This window comes from Myotis davidii, unplaced genomic scaffold (assembly GCF_000327345.1).
Source record: "Myotis davidii unplaced genomic scaffold, ASM32734v1 scaffold54, whole genome shotgun sequence".
NCBI classification, from domain to species: domain Eukaryota; kingdom Metazoa; phylum Chordata; class Mammalia; order Chiroptera; family Vespertilionidae; genus Myotis; species Myotis davidii.
In genome coordinates, this window is record NW_006287915.1 from 1,038,781 (window position 1) to 1,047,431 (window position 8,651).

The window sequence follows — 8,651 nt, forward strand, 5'->3', positions numbered from 1 at the left end:
CAGCTGCTCTGAAACTGCCAATCAGCCAAGCCTCATATTTTCTATCCTGCTGGGTTGGGTATTTCATTGTGTCACCTTTGCCATTCCCTTTTCATTGGTACACAGTGCACTATTTCACTATGAGGAGAAAACTGCACACCTGTTGTAAATCTTTGAGGATTTTTGTTCTATATTTCCCTGTAAAGTCAAACCAGAAACCCCCACTGGTAAAACTATCTGTGTCTCATATTAAATACAAACTATAATGTGTCAAGCAGAAGAAAAAAATGACCTCGCCAGTGAAAATAGTACATGGGGAGGGGAGGCAGAATCTGTTTTCAAGATTTATGAGCTGAAAGCAAGTCATACTTTAATGAATATTAAATGAAACCCATCCCAGTAGTGGAAGACAGGCTATATTTCTTAAGGGCATTTACACAGAACGCCGCTTTTCTGGAACTTGAGTTGTCTTCTCAAAGTGATATGCACGTCAGCACATTACAATAAATCTTCAGAAAACTGGAAATATATATGATGGTTTGGTAGTACGGAAATTATATGGTTTTTTATCTCTGGGGACATGGTATGAGTAAAGAGTAGGGAAAGAAATAGGGTCTTATATTTAAACTTACTCTACCCTTGGTTTGCTGGACTTGTGAGTTGAAAATGAGGTCCAGATTTGGTATAAGGAGTCATTTGGTATATGTGGGAAATGTCTGTCCCTGGTGGCTTCAGTATTTTTTTCCTATGTTCCAAATTCTCCTTCAATCCTGGCTGCTGCAAGGAACTCCACCCCTATTTCCCTACCACTCCCTCCCAAATGTCACCAGAAAAAGATCAACTCAGTGTGAATATGACCTTTTAGAAGAGTATTAACATTTATAATGTTCTCACCAAGTGTGAAAGGGAAGGTTGGTGCACTTGGGGGCATTTGGGGTATGGAAAGGATTAAGAGTGGTTTGTGGGGCACCTGTCATATCATATTCTCTGTGCTCCTGGCAATGTGCAGTGCAGAGGCCCTGGAGAAGGAGATCTGTAGAGTTAGCTTCTCAGTGTTCCTAAAATCACACAAAATGCAAACTAGGAGTCTACCTGTCTGAGGTATGAGACAGGCTGTGTATGAGAGAGACACTTATAGAAACAATCCTAGAAGAGAGGCAAAGCTGGCCTGACGAGAAAGTGAACTGAAGAATCTGTTAGAAATGCATTATCTCAGGCAGGATGGAACCCTGTGCTAGAAAAGGGAGTGTGGGTGCCCTGGCCAGGTACCTCAGTTGGTTGGAACGTTGTCCCAATCGCAAAGGTTAGGAGTTCGATCCCTGATGGGGGCACATGCAAGAGTCAACCCAATGAATGCATGGATGGGTGGAACAACAAATTGATATTTCTCTCTCACACCCTTCCTTTCTCTCTAAAATCAATCAGTCAATAAAAAATAATTTTAAATAAGAAAGAGTAGGGAGTGTTGTCAACTGTGTGCAGAAGACACTATAGACTTCCACTGCTAGTGCCATATCCAGATGGAGCAGGACTGAAATATAATGCCTCAGCCTTTTAGAATCGCACTTCAGAATATAGTCTGATTTTTCAAGACCATGTAGAAGTTTTTCCTTTTACTTGTGAAGGGTAATGATTTAGTATATTAGGTGATAGTTTCCAGCTAAGTCAGGTTACCAGTCCTTTTCCAGCTTAGGGTTTCCAATACTATGCCAGGACAACTCTTTGGTCTGTAATTTGGGAGGCTGTACATCTAAAGGTTAAGCAGTATGATTTGGTGTCAGAGTACAGACAGGTCTCTCTAGGGCAGGAATGGCATCCATTTGCTTGTTGATACCCCAATTCCTTTCTCTGTTCCTGGCACAGAGTATATACTCACTAACTCTCTCTTGAATGTTGAGGGACTAAATAGATGGATATATGAATGAGTGAGCTAATCCCAGAGCTGCTATATTTCAGCTTTGGGACCTTGGGCAGGCTACCCAAATGTTTGAGTCTCAGTTTTCTTATTTGCAAAATTGAAAAACTAATACTTTACAGTTGGAAGAAATAAAATGATCTAATATATTTAGAACCCTTAGCAAAATGCTCAACTAAAGATAAATTATCATTTTAGTGGTCGCAGCAATATTAATAGTAATGGCTCCCATACTCATGGAATGGACTTGTTTTTCAGTGGAGGAGGGAGAAAAATATCGGTATAGACTCTTATGGAAGCTATCGAGAGGCTCGACAAGAGAATTGTGCTGTAGTGGAGTCTGAACGGGGGTATTGGAAGAGTTTTGGATGAGAGACTACATGGGCTTTGGTCTTGGCAAAGAAGGTAGAAATAGCTGGGTTTGGGCCTTAGATACATTGGATCAGTTTGAATAGGAGATTGGCCTTTGGAAGGTCACAGATGTGTCTGGCCTCAAAGCTCAGGCCATTTCTGCCCCACGTGCCCTATATGCTACAAATAAATACATATTTATTTCTGTATAAAGAAGAGGGGGGCTAGATCCAAGTGTCATCATTATAATTAGGTAGTTAATATTAATAAAGGAAAGAGCAGAGGGAAGTCAGACATTGTAAACATGGGTACCGCCTCACCAGGAAGCTACAGCTTCACACAGCACTGTTCCTCCGAGGGAATCTACACCTGCCCTTCCCCATCGGGTACTGGGTTGTTGCGGGGAGGAAGGGGATATAGGCACATGCGCAGTAGAAGTCAGGGTGCTGCAGGGGCGGTGCTGGCCTGGTCTAGCCTGGGGAACAACGGATTGGCTAGTGGGTGGATCCCTTCAGGAGCCCATGAAAGTTTGGGAATTTCATTGGTCATTTTGAAAAAGCTTCTGATTCTTCCCAAACCTGAGAATACATAATTCCAGGCAAACGAAGAAACTCACTCTTGTGCCCTTTTGCTCCATGACCTGCACTCACCTGTGTGTGGCTCATTCTTTCTCCATAGCCGTGTGGCCTTAGCAGCTGCATGGCCCATGGCTGTGTGGACTCCACAGGCAGGATGCTGGGCTGGGCTGGACTTTAATATGGAGCAGAAACTAAGGGCAGTAGCCTTCATTCTGGTGAAGACAAGATTGGACTTCTTCCATGGGGAGATGGATGGAGGTGGGACATTGGAAACCCAGGACATTTGGGTTTATTTCCACCCAGATAAATATTACTCATCCTTCCCTGTGAGTCTCGGGAAATTGTTTTCCTTAGGACATCACAAGAACTCCACTTCCACCGATAACAGAATATAGAGGTGTGTGTGTGCGTGCGTGTGTGCGCGTTAGAGGCCTGGGAGGTACTGAAGATGAAGAAAGCCATAGGGGGAGGTAGTGGGGAAAAGGGAAGGGTGTGTGTGTTAATTAAATTCCTGCTATTTTTCCATCTGGCTGAAGCTGGCCTTCCCTGTGGCATTCTCTGTGCCTACCTCCGGGAAGCATGGCCGATATGCTGACACACTGGGTTTTCTAGCCCTTATGTGAACTCATTCTTTCTGGTGAAAATCAATATTTGCTGTCATGTGATTTTGTTCTTCTTTTACAGCCACTTTTCATGGCCTTTAAAAGTTACAGAGCACTTGCTAAAAGGGAATATTTAATACGCACAAAGGGAGAGCCAATGGAGAAAACGGATGTCATGATTGCATCTTATTAGCCATGGTAGACCAGGCACCGGGCGAGGTATTTTACATATGTTATATCTAACTTGTACATCCCTCTCTCTATTTTATAGGTGGGAAAACTGAGACTTAGAGAGGTTAAATAATTGGTTAGTATGTTGTGAGGTCAGGATTCCAACTTGGGTCTTCCTGAATTCCAAACCAGTGCTCCTCCCGATATCCTAATGCATGCGAGGATTCAAAGCTAAACAAGCCCCTCACCCAGTGCCTTTGTAGTCTTCCCTCTGCGGAGACCTTTCCTGATGTGGATGGGCTAGCTCAGAGATGCGAATGGATATGTTGATGGGAAAGAATCACTTGCTGTTCCAGGGACAATGGCTGCATTTAATTCAAAAAGAGCAGTGAACACTGAGTCCTTAATATGTGCCAGAGCTCTGCTAAAAGCGTCACATTCATGATCTCATTTAATCCTCCCGACAAGCCTATGAGCTAAGCACTCTGCATGCAGTGGGCCGGGATTAGTACAAGTACCTTCTCAACTCGCTGCCAGGCCTCACAAGGGTGGAGTCTGTGGCACTGGCTCCCGGGCCGGATGTAGTAGGAAAATTAAACTGGGGATTCTGCTTACTTATTCAGTTCACAACATTCTCCACTGGACCACATACTTGGGTGTGGGCTCGCTCTTTCCCCAGAAATGAGCGAGTTATGCGGACAGATAAGGCACATTGTCAAATCATTGTGATCCATCAGCTGCGTGGGACAGTGGTTTTTGGGGAGCCACATCCCACCTTAAGCACTAAAAATATTAGCTAATATTTGTTGAGCTGTTGCTAAGTGCCGGGCACTGTCCTAGTCATTGCACATGTATTCCCTCATTTAATCTTCACAACTACCCTGTGAGGGTGAAACTGAGACAGCAGAGTGCAGGCCATTTGCCCAGTGTCTCACAGTGAGCAAATGGAAAGGCTGATCCAAACACGGAATGCCACTTTTTAGAAAGCCAAATGCCTGATAAGGTCTGTAGCTGACGATCTTCACCATCTTCACCAGGCGGGAAGTTCTTTGAGGAGTATTGTGTTCTCACCTTCGTGACAATAGTAGGGACTTGGGAACTCATTGAAAGGTGATTGCTTAGGTCAGTGGTCGGCAAACTGCGGCTCTTGAGCCACATGCGGCTCTTTGGCCCCTTGAGTGTGGTTCTTCCACAAAATACCGACTTCTGTTCATGGGCCCCGAAGTTTCAGTCGCACTGTACATGCGCTTCCTCACGTGGTATTTTGTGGCCACTTGGCTTCATAATATCGTGGTTTCACGCTCACTTTTCCCTGCAGCACTTACTGCCTTTGCATTCTGCTCACATTTCACTTTTAACTAAACTTCCCTGCTCGGACTTTTCACCTGTGGGAATGAGGTTTGATATCCACAAAGGACATTTTCCAATCAAAATTCCATACCTGCTGCTTTCTGAGCTGTTTAGATCAGACTGTACAGAGGAGACATTGTTTTCTCAGAAAAGGACCAGGCTGGAAGCTGAGTTCATCTCCACTCTCCCGCAATGTCCACTTTGGTGCCGTTATCAGTTGATGCACTTCATCAGAGAGGTCCTGGGCTGGTTCTTAGCAGCTTCCTGTCGGCCAGCTGCTCTGGGGGGCTGCCAGGTACCAGGTGTGGCCGGCTAACATACCTGCCTCAGGGGCCAAGGCCCTTTGAAGTGCCGAAAGAATGTCACACTTCAAAGAAACCTCCCTGCAGCTGTCACCTGGCTATCTAGGGGAGGTCAGAGAGTTAATCTGCAACCACAAACCCAGTCCTCCCACCTCCTAGCAACACCTGGGCAGCTGAAGCACAGTTTCCTTGTTGCAGAGGCTTTGAAAGCATTGTTCCTAATTCATCTCAGCAAGAGCCCCTGCCCTGTGCCTTTAGATAAAGATCCATTGTACTTATCTGTGCAACAATAAAATAAGTAAATGAGCTGCATTTTTCTTTCCTGAATAGGAGTTATTTAGTAATGAAGTATTTGCAATTACTAGCAGGAGTTTAATTATGGGACTAATTTGTGGGGGGAAAAATGAGGCTTTGTACATATGTGTCACCTTTTATCTGAAGATCACAATGCATTGTATGCAAATTAATGAACTTGCCTGTAGGCTTGGAATGCACTCAATTATTGTTGTAAATTTTCCTTAGGCACCCAGTACTCTGGGGCTGGGTGGGAAGCCAAAGTGTATTTATAAGTTGCAGCAACATGGATGTAGATTCGATCTGAAAAAGGACTTCCTGGCCATGATGTTATTAAATGCTGGCCTGAATCACTGTGGTAGTTTTTGAAGACTTGCATGATGAGCGCTTCCTGCTGTTTTGATGGTGCCCCTTTTCACCACCAAATCAAACTACCCTCCTCCTTCAGCAGAACAAGCTGATTCTTCAACTGAAACACAACTAGTGAAGTACCAGAGGAAAGGAAAAGAGGGTTGGAGTCGACTTAGGAAAATCTAAATTCTGGGAGGCTCTCTCTTAATTAAGACTCTGGACTCTGCTAAGACCAGGGCAGCAAGAAGGGGTTGATGCCTCAATGAACACCATCAAGAACAAATTTTGCAGAGAGTAGTCTTTGTTGCTGTCCTATTCACAAACTCAGCCCCCTTTCCTTCCACCCTCACACTGTATCCTATATAATAAAAGCCTAATATGCTAAGTGTCCAACCAGTTGACTGTTTGATCAGTCACTATGATGCACACTGATCATTATGGGGCAGAAGCTCTGACTTGTAGGTTAGCTTGCTGCTGGGATCCGGCTGATTGGGACTGGGCAAGTCGGGCCGGACATGCCCTGGAGCCCTCTCACAGTACCATCCCTGCCCCGATTGTGCCCTAGTGGGGTCCCTGGGCCTGGCCTGTGCCCTCTCGCAATCCAGGACCCCTTGGGGGATGTTCGAGAGCCAGTTTCAGCCCAATCCTCGCAGGCCAGTCTGAGGGACCCCACCTGTACATGAATCCATGCACTGGGCCTCTAGTATTACAATAAAGACTATATACTATTTTTTTTTTTTTTAAAGAATAGGATAGACAAATACCTGCTGCATAGATGTGTTTAGGGCAGTGATGGCGAACCTATGACACGTGTGTCAGAGGTGACTCGTGAACTCATTTTTTTGGTTGATTTTTCTTTGTTAAATGGCATTTAAATATATAAAATAAATATCAAAAATATAAATCTTTGTTTTACTATGGTTGCAAATATCAAAAAATTTCTATATGTGACACAGCACCAGAGTTAAGTTAGGGTTTTTCAAAATGTCGACACGCCAAGCTCAAAAGGTTCACCATCACTGGTTTAGTGTGAAGTTTTGTTTCTAATTTCTGTCTAATGCCGACTGATAACTAGCCCTGATGTCCTACTATTCCTCCTGCACTTGGTTTATATGGGCTTCATATTTCTTCTGCCTACTTGTCCCCGGTCAGGGAGAGACAAGCTTGTGGAACACAATAGGCTCTTTGCAAACCTTCCATGATTGCTGTGATGATGGAAATGTATTCACCTCTCACTCTGTTTCCCCATCTCCTTCCTTTCTCAGGCTTATTCGAACCATCGGTAGACTCCATAGCTTTCGTGCTAAACTTTGTAACTCGTTTTCTTATACCCTTAGGGTTTAGTGAGCCCCTGAACTCATATTGGCTGGCTGTCTCAGAGCCAGTGCAAAGCCAAAGGAGTTGAAAACAGGTTTCTAGAATTTGGCTACTTAATTCAAAATATGGCTCTATTAAGCAGTAGCCATGGGAACTTGAGCAGGTTTTTAATCTCTGCCTGTTTCCTCATCTGTCAAATGGGGACAGTAATAACCCCTATCTTATTGAAAAGTTGTGAGAGTTTGCATGTAAAACACTTAATAAGCATATGGTAAGCACTCAAGAATGCTGTGAAAATAATCATTCTTACTGATAATTAATTGGACGTCAAAAACATAAGGCTGAGTCTTCTAGAAGAAGACATGCTTACATCTCTACTAGATCTGGAGCATTTTTAATTATTAGGATGTTTCTCCAATTGGCGGTTGGATCTTATTAATGGTTCATAAATCAATTTAGTTGGCTCTAAACTAGCCTAAGAAAAGAGGAAAAAATTGGCAGTATACAGGAAGGTATTAAGGGTAGAATTGTTTTATAAAACTTTTGTTTTTATTATACATGTATACTTATATGTTAACTTACATACTTAGATATGTATAGTTACATATATACTCACAGAAAGTACACTAAACCACAATGTAAAATATTTCAACTGCAGAAAAAAAAAGAAAACACAAGACTAAGGGGAAAAACCAAGGTGGCGGCATAGGTAAACACCGGAAATTGCTGCCTCCCACAACCACTTAAAAAATACAACTAAACGACAAAACGGAGATCATCCAGAACCACAGGAAGGCTGGCTGAGTGGAAATTCTACAACTAGAAGGAAAGAAAAAAGCACACTGAGACTGAGGAGGTGCAGAAGTAAAGTGCATGGCAGTGGGTGGAGCTCGATGGTGGCTTTCTCTCAGAGGTGCTTGCATCGATTACAGCGGGACACTGAGACCCTGGGCTTCTCCGAGCGGGGCTGAGGACCAGCCATAGCTGTTTGCTCCACCCTGTTGATTCCCTGAGACTCCCGCCCCACCCAAGCTTTGGGCAGAGGCTTTTGCATATGAATAGGCTGGCCCTTTGAGATCTAAAATTACCTAACAAACTGCAGCTAGGTCAGAGAAACCCAGAACATCCAAAAGAAGGCTCAAGGCCCCACAGCAGCTTGCATTGCTTCACAGCTGGGCCTCATCTGGACACCTCCAAACCCCAAAGAAGGAAAAGGAATCTGCAGATCTCTCTGTACCTCCTGCTGGATTGCCTCAGACAGAAGCTAAATTAGCACCTCCTTAGAGATCCAAGAGCCAGTGTACCCAGTGGTTCAGACTGGGACCATCCAGATTACAACTCCTCAAATCCATAAGGGACACACTCAGGGGGCAGACTCAGTGAACACCAAAGCCCCACTGAAGCAAGTCTTGCCCCATAAGGGTGTCTTCAGCACAGAAGT